The sequence below is a fragment of the Macaca fascicularis genome, chromosome 20, assembly GCF_037993035.2.
Source record: "Macaca fascicularis isolate 582-1 chromosome 20, T2T-MFA8v1.1".
Taxonomy (NCBI): Eukaryota; Metazoa; Chordata; class Mammalia; order Primates; family Cercopithecidae; genus Macaca; species Macaca fascicularis.
This window is the reverse complement of record NC_088394.1, coordinates 65,842,148-65,857,634: the sequence shown is the minus strand read 5'-3', so window position 1 is coordinate 65,857,634 and position 15,487 is coordinate 65,842,148. Positions and strand designations below refer to the sequence as shown.

Below are 15,487 nucleotides of genomic sequence, written 5' to 3'. Positions count from 1 at the left end.
TTGGTACATTACTATTATGTAACATGACAGCACTGATAATCACCCCGTATCAGTTCTTTCTTCAGCTGCCTACTGTTCCATTGCGAAGAGCTATGAAACAGACTTGTTAACTACTTACTCTACATTAGCCCATTTAATCCATAGAACGTTAGTACAGGGTATGGCTGCTGTTATTTCAAGCAAGTCCTGAGCTACAAGAGGTAAGTGACACAGCCTGTGAGTGGCTAGACCAAGATAACAACTTAGTCCATCTGTGCTTTTTTTTTTTTTTGAGACAGTCTCGTTCTGCTGCCAGGCTGGAGTACTATGGCTCAGTCTCAGCTCACTGCAGCCTCCGCCTCTCTGGCTCAAGAGATTCTCCTGTCTCAGCCTCCCGAGTAGCTGGGATTACAGGCAAGTGCCACCGTGCCTAAGTTTTTTTTCTTCTTTTTTCTTTCTAGTAGAGACGAGGTTTCACCATGTTGCCCAGGCTGGTCTTGAACTCCTGGCCTCGGGTGATCCACCCACCTCGGCCTCCCAAAGTGCTGGGATAACAGGCGTGAGCCACCGCGCCTGGCCCCATCTGTGCTTTTAAGCAACAAATGTACCAGTGGCGATGGTAGGAGGGAGGGTGAACACTGCCCGCTTTCTGTCCCCATCTTTGTGAAACTCCTGCTCTTGGGAGGACTGATGGGTTGACACCCACCTGCAGCACAGGGTACTGGAGGGGAGGTGAATAGTGGTTAGAACCCGGGCGACTCCGATGTGCCTTTTCCATTTCTCCACATACTCTGTTCTGTCCGACAGAGGGAAGGTTAGGAGGCCGAGCACGGTGACTCCTGCCTATAACCCCAGCATTTTGGGAAGCCGAGGCAGGATCACTTGAGCCCAGGACATAGAGAACAGCCTAGGTCAAAAGAGTATCTCCAGAGAACACAAGAGGGTAAGGCTTTTAGTTTAATTGCACCCGTTTCTCACCATCATCTTGGAATTCCTTCCCTTTCTCCTAGTCCCACCCATTTCATTCTGTATTTAGTAGCCATAAGACTACTAAGTAAGACTGGCCAGGATTTGGCCAACAGTCCATATGTAATTTTTTTTTCTTTTTGAGACTGTCACCTAGGCTGGAGTGCAGTGGTGCGATCTCAACTCACTGCAGCCTCCGCCTCCCGGGTTCAAGTGATTCTTCTGCCTCAGCGGCCCGAGTAGCTGGGACTATAGGTGTGTGCTACCACGCCCAGGGATTTTTTTTTTGGTAGATGGGGTTTTGCCATGTTGGCCAGGCTGTTCTCAAATGCCTGACCTTAGGTGATCTGCCTGCCTTGGCCTCACAAAGTGCTGGGATTACAGGCGTGAGCTACCACGCCAGGCCTCATGTAATTTTAGAAAGTGTTGGACCAGGCACGGTGGCTCACGCCTGTAATCCTGGCAGTTTGGGAGGCCGAGGTGGGTGGATCACCTGAGATCAGGAGTTCAAGATTAGCCTGAGCAACATGGAGAAACCCCTTCTCTACTAAACACACACAACTGGGCGTGGTGGCAGGTGCCTGTAATCCCAGCTACTTGGGAGGCTGAGGCAGAAGAATCGCTTGAACCCGGGAGGCAGAGACTGTGGTGAGCCGAGATCGTGCTGTTGAACTCCAGCCTGGGCAATAAGAACGAGAGTCCATCTCAAAAACAAAAAGTCATGGACTGGGTGCTGTGGTTCACGCCTATGATCCCAACACTTTGGGAGGCCAAAGTGGGAGTATCCCTCAAGTCCAGGAACTTGAGACCAACTTGGGCAACATAGTGAGACCCATCTCTACAAAATATGCAAAAATTAACAGGTATGGTGATACACACGTGTAGTCCCAGCTACTTGGGAGGCTGAGGTGGGAGAATTGCTTAAGCCCGAGAGGGTGAGGTTGCAGTGAGTTGAGATCACGCCACTGCACTCCAGCCTGGGTGACAGAGACCGTGTCTCGAAAGAAGAAAAACTGCCTGCCTGGACGCAGTGGTTCAGACCAGTAATCCCAGCATTTTGAGAGGCTGAGGTGGGCAGATCACTTGAGCTCAGGAGTCCAATACTAGCCTGGCCAACATAGCGAAACCCCGCAAACAAAAATGAGTGAAACAAATTAGTTGCACATGGTTCTGCCTGTAGTCCCAGTTACTTGGGAGGCTGAGGTAGGAGGATCACTTGGGCTCAGGAGGAGGACGGGGTTGCAGCTGAGATCCTGCCACCAAACTCCAGCCTGGGTGACAGAGCAAGACTCTGTCTCAAAAAAAAAAAAAAGTCATGGCACAGTGGCTTACTCCTGTAATTCCAGCACTTTGGGAGGCCAAGGTGGGTGGATCACTTGAGGTCAGGAGTTTGAGACCAGCCTGGCTAACATGGCAAAACCCCATCTCTACTAAAAATACAAAAAAAAAAGCCAGGCATGATGGCGCATGCCTGTAGTCCTAGCTACACGGTTGGCCAACATGGTGAAACCCCGTCTCTACTAAAAATACAAAAATTAGCTGGGTGTGGTGGCGGGCACCTGTAATCCCAGCTACTCAGGAGGCTGAGGCAGGAAAATCGCTTGAACCCGGGAGGCAGAGGTTGCAGTGAGCTGAGATGATGCCACTGCACTCTAGCCTGGGCGACAGCGAGACTGTCATTCATAGATAGATAGCTAGAGATAAAAATAAGAATAATCAAACAACCAGGCTGGCCATGGTGGCTCACGCCTGTAATCTCAGCACTTTAGGAGGCCAAGGCCGGTGGATCAGTCGAGGTCAGGAGTTCGAAACCAGCCTGGCCAACATGCTGAAATCCCGTCTCTACTAAAAAATACAAAAATTAGCCAGGCCTGGTAGTATGTGCCTGTAATCTCAGCTACTCAGGAGGCTGAGACAGGAGAATCGCTTGAACCCGGGAGGCAGAGGTTGCAGTAAGCCAAGATGGTGCCACTGCACTCCAGGCTGGGCAAAAGAGCAAGACTGTGTCTCAAAAATAAATAAATAAAAATTTTTTAAAAATAATGACCAGCTGGGCATGGTGGCTCCCACCTGTAATGTGAGCTACTTGGGAAGCTGAAGTGAAAGGATGGTGTGAGCCCTGGAGTTCGAGGCTGCAGTAAGCTATGATTGCACCACTGCACTTCAGTCTGGATGATAGGGCAAGACCCTATCTCTCAAATATAAATAAGTAAATAAACAACTAATCTCAAAAACCCAAGATTCTAGCACATGATTATTTTAATTGAATGTGACATCATATTATTTGGCTGTAATGAAATCTTTGATTTGGGGGTTCAATAGTAGAAAGATACAGACTCGAATCAGGTTCTAAATAGATTGCAAAAACAACTACAGGCCAGGCTCAGTGGCTCATGCCTGTAATCCCAACACTTCGGGAGGGAGGCCTCGGCAGGCAAATAGCTTGAGCTCAGGAGTTTGAGACCAGCTTGGGCAACATGGTGAAACCCCATCTCTACAAAAAGTAAGCTGGGTATGGTGGCATGTCCCTATAGTCCCAGCTACTTGGGAGGCTGAGGCAGAAAGATTTACTTGAGCCCGGGAGGTCAAGGCTACAGTGAGCCAAGATCACACCACGGCACTCCAGCTTGGGCGACAGAGCAAGTCTCCGGGAAAAAAAAAAAAAATACTCAATTTGCTGCCTTGAATCAAGTCTCTCTTCAGAACAAACGAATGTCCTTTTTGAGAGAAATTTTAGGGTTTTGTTGTGTTTGTTTGTTTGGTTTTTGGGTTTTTTTTTTTTTTTTTTTTTTTTTTTTTTTTTGAGACGGAGTCTTGCTCTGTAGCCCGGGCTGGAGTACAGTGGCCAGATCTCAGCTCACTGCAAGCTCCGCCTCCCGGGTTTATGCCATTCTCCTGCCTCAGCCTCCGGAGTAGCTGGGACTACAGGCGCCCGCCACCTCGCCCGGCTAGTTTTTTGTATTTTTAGTAGAGACGGGGTTTCACGGTGTTAGCCAGGATGGTCTCGATCTCCTGACCTCGTGATCCACCCGTCTCGGCCTCCCAAAGTGCTGGGATTACAGGCTTGAGCCACCGCGCCCGGCCTGGGGTTTTTTTTTTTTGAGATGGAGTCTTACTCTGTTGCCCACGCTGGAGTGCATTGGCACAATCTCGGATCACTGCAAACTCTGTCTCCCAGGTTCAAGCGATTCTCCTGCCTCAGCCTCCCGAGTAGCTGGGACTATAGGCGTACACCACCACACATGGCTAATTTTTGTATTTTTAGTAAAGATGGGGTTTTACCATGTTGGCCAGGCTGGCCTTAAACTCCTCACCTCAGGTGATCCACCTGCCTCGGCCTCCCAAAGTGCTGGGATTATAGGAGTGAGTCACTGTGCCTGGCAGAAATTTCAGTTTAACCAGAGTGTTCTAAGCCCAATAAAGGATGGTCTAATTCAGGCAAAACATAACTTAAAGAAATTAGAGCAGGACACACTAAAACACAGGAAGCCCAACACAGTGGTGTGAGTGCTATGAAATAGCCATAGCAGTGGTGGGTAGGAGGACAGGAAGGGATGGATAGGGTTTCTAGTAGAAGAATCTCTTCTACCCTAATACCAAGAACCTTTTCCCCCCAGGAATACTTGGCTGGTATCCACAGGAACCACTGAGGACAAAAGATACCCAGGTCCCCAGACAGGCTCAAAAATGGCTCTGAGCTAATGTACAAAGTCCATCATCCACAGCACAGAGAAAAGAAAAGGGGCTTTGGAGACTTCTTGTGCAGAAAAGCAGCCACCCAGGAGGACATCATGCATTAGCAGGTGGCTCATGAGGATGTTTGTGTTCTTTCATCAGAAGGAGAGAGGACTCCTGAGAATTATTGTACTTCCGGCTTTTAATTTCTAGATAATGAAGACAACAAAGCTTCCTACAGCTATGAGGTCCTGGCCTGCTCCCTGGGAACAGAGTGGGACCCTGAGGACACTGTTTTCAGTTGATACATAATACCTGGTACATACTCCTGGGATAGAGGCCTGCTTCAGAAAAGACCAGGGGAAATGTACGGTCTTAGTACTGAGAGCAAATTAAAGCTGGAAGAAACCATGAAGACAGAGAAGAGCATTAGCGGCTGACTGTGAATGAAACTCAAGAATTCTTACTCTAGCTCTGAGAACAAGTTAGGGGCTGGCAGCTGACTGTGGAGCCCAATGGCCTGGGTACAAATTCTGAACAACATCACTGAGTGGCTGTGTAACCACAGACAAGTCACATAACCAATTGTTGTCTCAGTCTCCTTATTTGTAAAATGGGGATGTTATTCCCTACCTCACACCACACACAGAAATTAACTCAAAGGGGATCATACACCTAAATAAAAGAGCAAAAACTATAGAACTCTTATAAAAACACATACATATAAATTTTCATTACCTTGGGTTAGGCAATGGTTTCTTTTTTTTTTTTTTTTTGAGACGGAGTCTCGCTCTGTAGCCCAGGCTGGAGTGCAGTGGCCGGATCTCAGCTCACTGCAAGCTCCGCCTCCCGGGTCCACGCCATTCTCCTGCCTCAGCCTGCCTCAGCCTCCCGAGTAGCTGGGACTACAGGCGCCCGCCACCTCGCCCGGCTAGTTTTTTTTTTTGTATGTTTTAGTAGAGACGGGGTTTCACCGTCTTAGCCAGGATGGTCTCGATCTCCTGACCTCGTGATCCACCCGTCTCGGCCTCCCAAAGTGCTGGGATTACAGGCTTGAGCCACCGCGCCCGGCCAGGCAATGGTTTCTTAAATGTGACACCAAAAACACAACTGATAGAAGGTTGGCCAGGCGCAGTGGCTCACGCCTGTAATTCCAGCACTTTGGGAGGCTGAGGCGGGCAGATTGCCCGAGGTCAGGAGTTTGAGACCAGCCTGGCCAACATAGTGAAACTCCGTCTCTACTAAAAATACAAAAAAAATCAGCTGGGCCTGGTGGTGCACGCCTATAATTCCAGCTACCCATGAGGCTGAGACAGGAGATTTACTTGAACCTGGGGGGCAGAGGTTGCAGTAAGCCGAGATCGCACCACTGCACTCCATCCTGGGTGACAGAGCAAGACTCCATCTCAAAAAAAAAAAAGAAAAAAAAAACAAAGGTTAAGGCCGGGCACGGTGGCTCATGCTTGTAATCCCAGCACTTTAAGAGGCTGAGGTGAGTGGATCACCTGCGGTCAGGAGTCCAAGACCAGCCTGACCAACATGGTTAAACCCTGTCTCTACTAAAAATACAAAAATTAGCCAGGCATGGTGGTGGGCGCTTGTTAATCCCAGCTACTTGGGAAGCAGAGGTGGGAGGATTGCTTAACCAGGGGAGGTCAAAGCTGCAATGAGCCGAGATCTCACCACTGCACTCCAACATGGGCGACAGTGAGGCTCTGTCTTTAAAAAAAAAAAAAAAAAAAAAAAAGCAGGGGGTATAGGGCAGGCGCGGTGGCTCATGCTTGTCATTCCAGCACTTTGGGAGGCTGAGGTGGACGGATCACTTGAGGTCAGGAATTCCAGACCAGCCTGGCCAACAGGATAAAACCCATCTTAACTGAAAAATACAAAAAATTAGCTGGGCGTGGTGGTAGCACATGCCCGTAATCCCAGCTACCTGGGAGGCTGAGGCAGGAGAATCACTTGAACCCAGGAGGCAGAGGCTGCAGTGAGTTGAGATTGCACAACTGTACTCCAGTCTGAACAACAGAAAGAGACTCTATCTCAAAAAAAAAGAAAAAAAAAAGAGAGAAGATTGATAAGCTAGGACAGACAGAATACAAAGACCTCTGGTGCTTATGGAGAGAAAAAGCAGATCACATCCAAATGGTCAGGAAGCAAGTGGTAAGAAATTCTCCCTGAAAACTAGAGAACATAGATCGATGCCTTCAAAATTCCAAGAGGCAACAATTTTCAACCTAGAATTCTACACACAGCCAAACAGTCAGATACAGGATGCATCAGAAAACTTATTTCCACTTATCCTTTTTTTTCTTTTCTCTTTTGAGACAGTCTGGCTCTGTTGCCCAGACTGGACTGCAGTGGCGCGATCTCGGCTCACTCTAACCTCCACCTCCCGGGTTCAAGTGATTCTCCTGCCTCGGCCTTCCTGAGTAGCAGGAATTACAGGTATGTGCCACTATGCCCAGCTAATTTCTGTAGTTTTATAGTAGAGACAGGATTTCACCATGTTGGCCATGCTGACTTCAAACTCCTGACCTCAAGTGATCCACCCGCCTCGGCCTCCCAAAGTGCTGGGATTATAGGCGTGAGCCACTGCACCTGGCCTCACTTATTCTTTCTTAGGGAACTACTGGAGAATGTAATCCAGAAAAAAAAAAAAGTGGGGGAGGAGAAAACCAAAGAAGAAATATAAGATCCAATATAAGAGAGAGGCAAAAAGAACCCCAGAAAGACAGCAGTGCAGCAAACCTAGAGAACGATGAGCCCACATTGGGAGAGAAGGCTTCCAGGAAGACTTTTTCTAGAAAAATGAAACTGATAAGAAACCTGATGTTTGGCCAAATGAAAAGTAGACCAGGCACAGTGGTGTATACCTGTAATCCCAGCACGTGGGGAGGCAGAGTTGGGCATACTGTTTGAGCTCAGCCTGAGCAACCTAGGGAGATAACTTCTCTACAAAAAGAGAAAAATGTTTAAATCAGGCTAGGGCTGGGCGTGGCGGCTCACACTTGTAATCTTAGCACTTTGGGAGGCCAAGGTGGGCGGATCACCTGAGGTTGGGAGTTTGAGACCAGCCTGACCAACGTGGAGAAACCCTGTCTCTACCAAAAATACAAAATTAGCTGGTTGTGGTGGCGCATGTAATCCTAGCTACTTGGGAGGCTGAGACAGGAGAATCGCTTGAACCGGGGAGGCAAAGGTTGCAGTGAGCTGAGATTGCGCCACTGCACTCCAGCCTAGGCAACAAGAGAAAAACACTGTCTCAAAAAAAAAAAAAAATATATATAGGCTGGTGCAGTGGCTCACACCTGTAATCCCAGCACTTTGGGAAGCCAAGGCAGGTTGATCACCTGAGGTCAGGAGTTCCAGACCAGCCTGGCCAACATGGTGAAACCCCGTCTCTACTAAAAATACAAAAAAATTAGCCAGGCATGGTGGTATGTGCCTGTAATCACAGCTACTTGGGAGGCTGAGGCAAGAGAATCACTTGAACCCAGGAGTCATAGGTTGCAGTGAGCCAAGATAGCACCACTGCACTCCAGCCTAGGCGACAGGGTGGGATTCCGTCCCCTCCCCACCAAAAAAAAAAAAAAAAAAAAAAATTTAAGAATCAGCCAGGCATGGTGGTGAGCGCCTGTAGTCCCAGCTACTCAGGAGGCTGATATGACAGTATCACTTGAGTGTGGGAGTTCCAGGCTACAGTGAGCTATGATCACATCGCTGCACTGCAACTTGGGGGACAGGGTGTGCTTATTTGTTTTTTACAATTTAGATGGTTTGGGAACAATTAGTGCTGGTGGCATAGAAAACTAATGAGAAGGCCAGGCGCAATGGCTCATGCCTGTAATCCCAGCACATTGGGAGGCCAAGGTGGGCAGATCACTTGAGGTCAGGAGTTCGAGACCAGCCTGGACAACATGGTGAAACCCTGTCTCTACTAAAAATACAAAAATTAGCTCGGCATGGTGGTGTGTGCCTGTAATCCCAGCTACTCTGGAGGCTAAGGGAGGAGAAATGCTTGAGCCCAGGAGGCAGAGGATGCAGTGAGCTGAGAGAGCATAACTGCACTCCAGCCTGGTGACACAGCGAGACTCCATCTCAAAAGAAAAAGAAACAAGAGGCAATTATTAACCCTAGGAAAACAAAAGGTTGTAGGAAAAAGGAAATGTAAATATAATTCACTGCATGGCTCATTGTTACAATAGCATAAATAAAACCTAAATATTGATTTAGCCAAAAATTTGGATATTGCCATATTGGGAAGAAAAGGAGAAAAGGTGAAAGTGAGGGGAAAAGGAGAAAAGTTAAAGTGCTTATTCTCATCTTTCATAGTAGATATGAATAATGTCTAAAAATGATAAATAAAAACCAGCATATTACTTTTTTTTTTTTTTTTTTTTGAGACGGAGTCTCGCTCTGCCGCCCAGGCTGGAGTGCAGTGGCCGGATCTCAGCTCACTGCAAGCTCCGCCTCCCGGGTTCACGCCATTCTCCTGCCTCAGCCTCCCAAGTAGCTGGGACTACAGGCGCCGCCACCTCGCCCGGCTAGTTTTTTGTATTTTTAAAGTAGAGACGGGGTTTCACCGTGTTAGCCAGGATGGTCTCGATCTCCTGACCTCGTGATCCACCCGTCTCGGCCTCCCAAAGTGCTGGGATTACAGGCTTGAGCCACCGCGCCCGGCCAAAAACCAGCATATTACTTAGAAATGTGGAGGTAAATACCACAAGGCACCACTAAAAAGAATGTTGGGGCTAGGTGTGGTGGTTCACCCCTGTAATCCCAGAACTTTGGGAGGCCAAAGTGGGCAGATCACTTGAGGTCAGGAGTTTGAGACCATCCTGGTCAACATGGTGAAACCTCATCTCTACTAAAAGTGCAAAAGTTAGCTGGGCATGGTGACGGGCACCTGTAATCCCAGCTTCTTGGGAGGCTGAGGCAGGAGAATCGCTTGAACCTGAGATCGCACCACTGCACTCCAGCCTGGATGACAGAGAGAGACTCTGTCTCAAAAAAAAAAGTTTTGGGAAGGAGACAATTCAGGAAGGTTGGAGTATGGGATGCTGTTTATCATAAGCCTCAGGAAATTATGTGACTTTTAAAATTTTATACAAGCTTTAGATTAAATTAAAAATATTTTTTAAAAGATAATTTATCTATTACTTCAATAACTAAAATTAAAAAGTAAAAACAAAACTAATAGTCTCAATTCTCCTTCTACAGATGTGAGAATCAGAGCTCAGTGAGACTAAAATATTTAGTTTATTTCATAGTTTTGATAAATGTACATTTCACATTTATGTAAATATTATGTAAATGTAAGCATTGCAATTTTCCTGTACATTTTGAACTATTCAAAAATAAAATGCTTATTTAAAAACTTCAAATACACAGCCTAGTTTCTTTTTCTTTGTGTAAAATGTTTTGTTGTGTTGTTTTTTTTTTTTTTCAGAGTCTCGCTCTGTCACCCAGGCTGGAGTACAGTGGCGTGATCTCGGCTCACTGCAAGCTCCGCCTCCCGGGTTCACACCATTCTGCTGCCTCAGCCTCCCCAGCAGCTGGGACTACAGGCGCCCGCCACCACGCCTGGCTAATTTTTTTGTATTTTTAGTGGGGTCAGGGTTTCACCGTGTTAGCCAGGATGGTCTCGATCTCCTGACCTCGTGATCCACCCGTCTCGGCCTCCCAAAGTGCTGGGATTACAGGCGTGAGCCACGGCACAGGTAATTTTTTTTTTTTTTAAGAGACAGGGTCTCACTATGTTGCCCAGGCTGGCCTTGAACTCTTGGGCTAAAGAGATCTCCCCCTCCCGGGTAGTTGGGAATACAAGAGCACACCACCACTGTAAAACGTTTTACACTGGAAAAATTTACACACATGGAATTAAGAATAAAATAATGAATCCCCACGTACCATACATTCTGTTTCAATACTCAGAAACATTCTGCCAATCTGTTGTTTTTGAAATATTTTAAGGCAAAGCCATGACATAATTTCATTTTACCTCTAGACACTTCAATATGCATGTTTAACTGATTTCAAAAAAAAAAAAACAAAAACAATCATACCTAACTAAATATCATCTAATATCTGTTCTGCAATTTTCTCAAAGATATCTTTTTTTTTTTTTTGAGACAGAATCTTGCTCTGTCGCCCAGGCTGGAGTGCAGCGGCACAATCTCAGCTCACTACAACCTCCACCTCCCAGGTTCAAGGGATTCTCGTGTGTTGGCCTCCTCAGTAGCTGGGATTACAGGTGTGCACCACCACAACTGGCTAATTTTTGTATTTTTAGTAGAGATGGGGTTTCACCATGTTGTCTAGGCTGGTGTTGAACTCCTGATCTCAGGTGATCTGCCTATCTCTGCCCCGCAAAGTGCTGGGATTGCAGGTGTGAGCCGCTGCGCCTGTCCAAAGATGTCTTTTTATAGTTTTTTGTTTGCATCAAGATCCAAACAATGTCTGCATATGACATGTGCTTGTTTTGTTACATCTCTCATATTCTTTAACACAATTAACTGATGGTTAATTTTACATGTCAGTCTGGGCAAGGACTGCTCAGATTGCTGGTGGAACATTGTTTCTAGTGTGTCTGGGAGGGCGTTCCTGGGAGAGATGAGCACTTGGATTGGCAGGCTGAGTAAGGAAAATCGCCCTCACCAAGGTGGGCAGGCATCATCCACGCCACCGAGGGCCTGAGTACAATAGAAAGGAGGCGGCCGGGTCAGCGGGCTCGCTCTCTTCTTAAGATGGGACACCATCTTCTCTTGCTCTTAGGCATTGGTGTTCCCGGTCCTTGGGCCTTTGGACTGGGAGTGGCACTCGCAACGCTGGCTCCCCTGGTTCTCACTCTTGAGTTTGGACCAAAACCACATCACCAGCTTTCCCTGGTCTCCTGCTTACACACAGCAGATCGTGTGACATCTCAGCCTCCAGAGTCAAACGAGCCGATCCCTCATAAAACATAGCTTTCTTTTCGTTTTTTTTTGAGATGGAGTCTCCCTCTGTTGCCCAGGCTGGAGTGCAGTGGCATGATCTCGGCTTGCTGCAACCTCTACCTCCTGGGTTCAAGCAATTCTCCTCCAGCCTCAGCATCCCGAGTAGCTGGGACTACAGGCATGTACCATCATGCCCAGCTAATTTTTGTATTTTTAGTTGACACGGGGTTTCACCATGTTGGCCAGGCTGGTCTCAAACTCCCGACCTCGTGATCTGCCCGCCTTGGCCTCCCAAAGTGCTGGGATTACAGGCACATGCCACCACGCCCACCTAATTTTCATATTTTTAGTAGAGATGGGGTTTTACCATGTTGGCCAGGCTAGTCTCAAACTCCTGATCTCAAGTGATCTGCCCACCCCAGCCTCCTAAAGTGCTGGGATTACAGGCGTGAGCCATCGCACCTGGCTTTTTTTTTTTTTAGGCAGGATCTCACTCTGCCACCCAAACTGGAGTGCAATGGGGAGATCTTTGGCTCACTGCAGCCTTCACTGTCTGGGCTCAAGCAATCCTCCCACCTCAGTCTCCCAAGTGAGTGGGATTATAGACACACACTACCACACCTGGCTAATTTTATTTAAAATTATGTTTTGTAGAGATGGGGTCTCACTACGTTGCCCAGGCTGGTCTCAAATTTCTGGCCTCAAGGGATCCGCCTGCCTTGCCCTCCCAAAGTGCTGGGATTACAGGTGTGGATTAGTCAGGTTTCTATAGAGGGAGAGAACTAATAAGATAGACATGTAGCATCAACTCACATGATCACAAGGTTCCACAATAGGCCATCTGCAAGCTGAGGAGCAAGGAAGCCAGTCCGAGTCCCAAAGCTGAAGAACTTGGAGTCTGATGTTGGAGGGCAGGAAGCATCCAGCACAGGAGAGAGATGTAGGCTGGGAGGCTAGGCCAGTCTAGCCATTTTTTTTTTTTTCTTTTTTTTGGTGAGGTGAGTCTCACTCTGTCTCCCAGGTTGGAGTACAGCAGTGTGATCTCAGCTCACCACAACCTCTGCTTCCTGGGTTCAAGCTATTCTCCTGCTTCAGTCTCCCGAGCAGCTGGGATTACAGGCATGCACCACAACACCCAGCTAAATTTTTTTGTATTTTTAGTAGAGATGGGTTTTGCCATATTGGCCAGGTTGGTCTTGAACTCCTGACTTCAAGTGATCCACCCGTCTTGGCCTCCGAAAGTGCTAGGATTACAGGCGTGAGCCATGGCGCCAGGTCTAGTCTAGTCTTTTCACGTTTTTCTGCCTGTTTTGTATTCTGGCCGCACTGGCAGCTGATTAGATGGTGTCCACCCAGACTGAGGGTGGGTCTGCCTCTCCCAGCCCACTGACTCAAACGTGAATCTCCTTTGGCAACGCCCTCACAGACACACCCAGGATCGATACTTTGCATCCTTCAATCCAATCAAGTTGACATTCAATATTAACCATCACAAGGTTTGAGCCCCTGTACCCAGCAATATATTGCTTTTTATGTATTTATACAAATTCCATTGGTTCTGTTTCTCTGGAAAGTCCTCACTGATATGCACTCCTTCATTTTTCTTATAGCACTGAATCATGGGATAAGCCAGCGTGGATGTCCTATAGAATGCCCCACACCCTGTGGTTTCACTGATGCTTCCTCATGATTTTAACTTCTGGCTCCTGTGCTTCCCAATCAACCCACTTGGGTTTCTTGTTTTTTTTTTGTTTTTGTTTTTAGATAGGGTGTCACTCTATTGCCCAGGTTGGAGTACAGTAGCACAATCATAGCTCACTCTAGCCTCGACTTCCCAGACTCGGGTGATCCACCCATCTCAGCCTCCTGAGTAGCTGGGACTACAGGCAGCACCACCATGTGCAGCTAATTTTTTTCTTTTTTCTTTTGTAGAGACAGGGTTTCTCTATGTTGTCCAGGCTCGTCTCCAACTCCTGAGCTCAAGTGATCCACCCACTTCAGCCTCCCAAAGTGCTGGGATTATAGGCCTGAGCCACTGTGCCTGGCCACTAAGTTTCTTTTTTTTTTTTTCTTTTGAGACAGGATCTCCCTCTGTCACCCAGGCTGGAGTGCAGTGGCGCGATCTCGGCTCACTGCGACCTCAGATGTCTGTCTTTACCACTGTGTAGTAACAAATTTGGCCAGGAGTGGTGGCACATACCTGTAACTCCAGTACTTTGGGAGATCAAAGCGCGAGGATCACATGAGCCCAGGAGTTTGAGAGCAGCTTGGGCACCATAGTGAGACCCTGTGTCTACCAAAAATAAATAAATAAAGATCAGCCAGGCATGGTGGCATGCACCTGTTGTCTCAGCTACTCAGGAGGCTGGGGCAGGAGGATTGCTTGACCCCAGAAGGTTGAGGCTGCAGTGAACTATCATCATGCCCCTGAGCCTCTAAATCCCAAATGATAGGAATGTCCATCTTATTCATTGTGGGCCTCTCAGACCACTCCTGACAGTTTATGCTAAATGAGATGACTTGGGGTGGGCCCCTATATAGTTCATGTTAACAAGATGACTGAGGATGGGAGCTGGTCATGCTGCAAACCAAAGACCGAATATGACACTCGAGGTTTGGGGCTTTGAGCCCCACCTCCAGATGGGTTGGGGAGACTGGAGATCGAGAAAACAATCTCACTAGAAGAGTGGGAGATAGACTAGCCAGCACACTGCGGCCTCGATCTGAATCAGCTCAGGTCTTTCCAGACACTAGTGACATTTGGCTATCTAAATTTAAATTAATTAAGGCCACGCGCAGTGGTACATGCCTGTAATCCTAGCACTTTGGGAGGCCGAGGTGGGTGGATCACCTGAGGTCAGGAGTTGGAGACCAACCTGGCCAACATGGTGAAACCCATCTCTACTAATAATACAAAACGTGGCTGAGTGTGGTGGCACATGCCTGTGGTCCTAGCTACTCGGGAAGCTGAGGCACAAGAATTGCTTGTGGAGATGGAGATTGCAGTGAGCCAAGAACCTGCCGCTACACTCCAGCCTGGGCAACACAGCAAAACTCTGCCTCAAAAAATAAAGTTTTAAAAAACCAATGTAATTAAAATTAAAACTTCACTTCCTCAGTCCACTGGCCACTTTTTTTTTTTTCCTATTTTTTTAAGTGCACCACTGCGGCCGTGAACTCCTGGGCTCAAGTGATCTTTTCCCCTTAGATCCTGAGTAGCTGGGACCACAGGCGCCTGCCACCACGCCTGGCTGCTGGCCACATTTCCAGTGCTCAATAGCTACTTGAAGCTTGCTGCTACCTTACTTGGGCAGCACAGATAGGAAAAGTTCTATTGGACAGGGCTGCCTAGCCCTTTTTTAAAAGGTCCTTTTATACTATTTTGTCAGATGGGGTCTCACTTTGTTGCTCAGGCTTATTGCAAACTCCTGGGCTCAAGTGATCCTCCTGCCTAGGCCTCCCAAAATAATTCGTAAATACACAGTCCTCTCTTGTTGCATCAAAATGAATGCAAAAATGTCATGATGGGGCCCGGCGCGGTAGCTCATGCCTGTAATCCCAGCACTTTGGGAGGCTGAGCTGCTAGGATCACCTAAAGTCGGGAGTTGGACACCAGTATTCTGGTACCTCCTTAACTTTTGCACTGGAGGGACAATGGAAGGGCCCTGTGTCATCCTCACCTTCCCCATCTGTAATTCTTGTGATGGTTCATTACCACTTTAAAGCTCTAGTTCTTTTTCCTTCATTGACATCTTTAACTTTTTCTTTATAGAGATTTTTTTTTGGAGACGGAGTCTCGCTTTGTCACCCAGGTGGGAGTGCAGTGGCTCGATCTCGATCCACTGCAACCTCCGCCTCCTGGGTTCAAGCGATTCTCCCTGCTCTGCCTCCCGAGTAGCTGGGACTACAGGCACCCGCCATCATGCCCG

General features: G+C 47.6%; 1 protein-coding gene across 1 annotated transcript in view; it reads right to left on the bottom strand.

Moving 5' to 3' along the window:
* The window catches only part of WWP2 (WW domain containing E3 ubiquitin protein ligase 2), a 214,490-nt gene that overhangs the window by 198,120 nt on the left and 883 nt on the right, over positions 1-15,487 (bottom strand). The gene's annotated exons all lie outside the window — the stretch shown is intronic.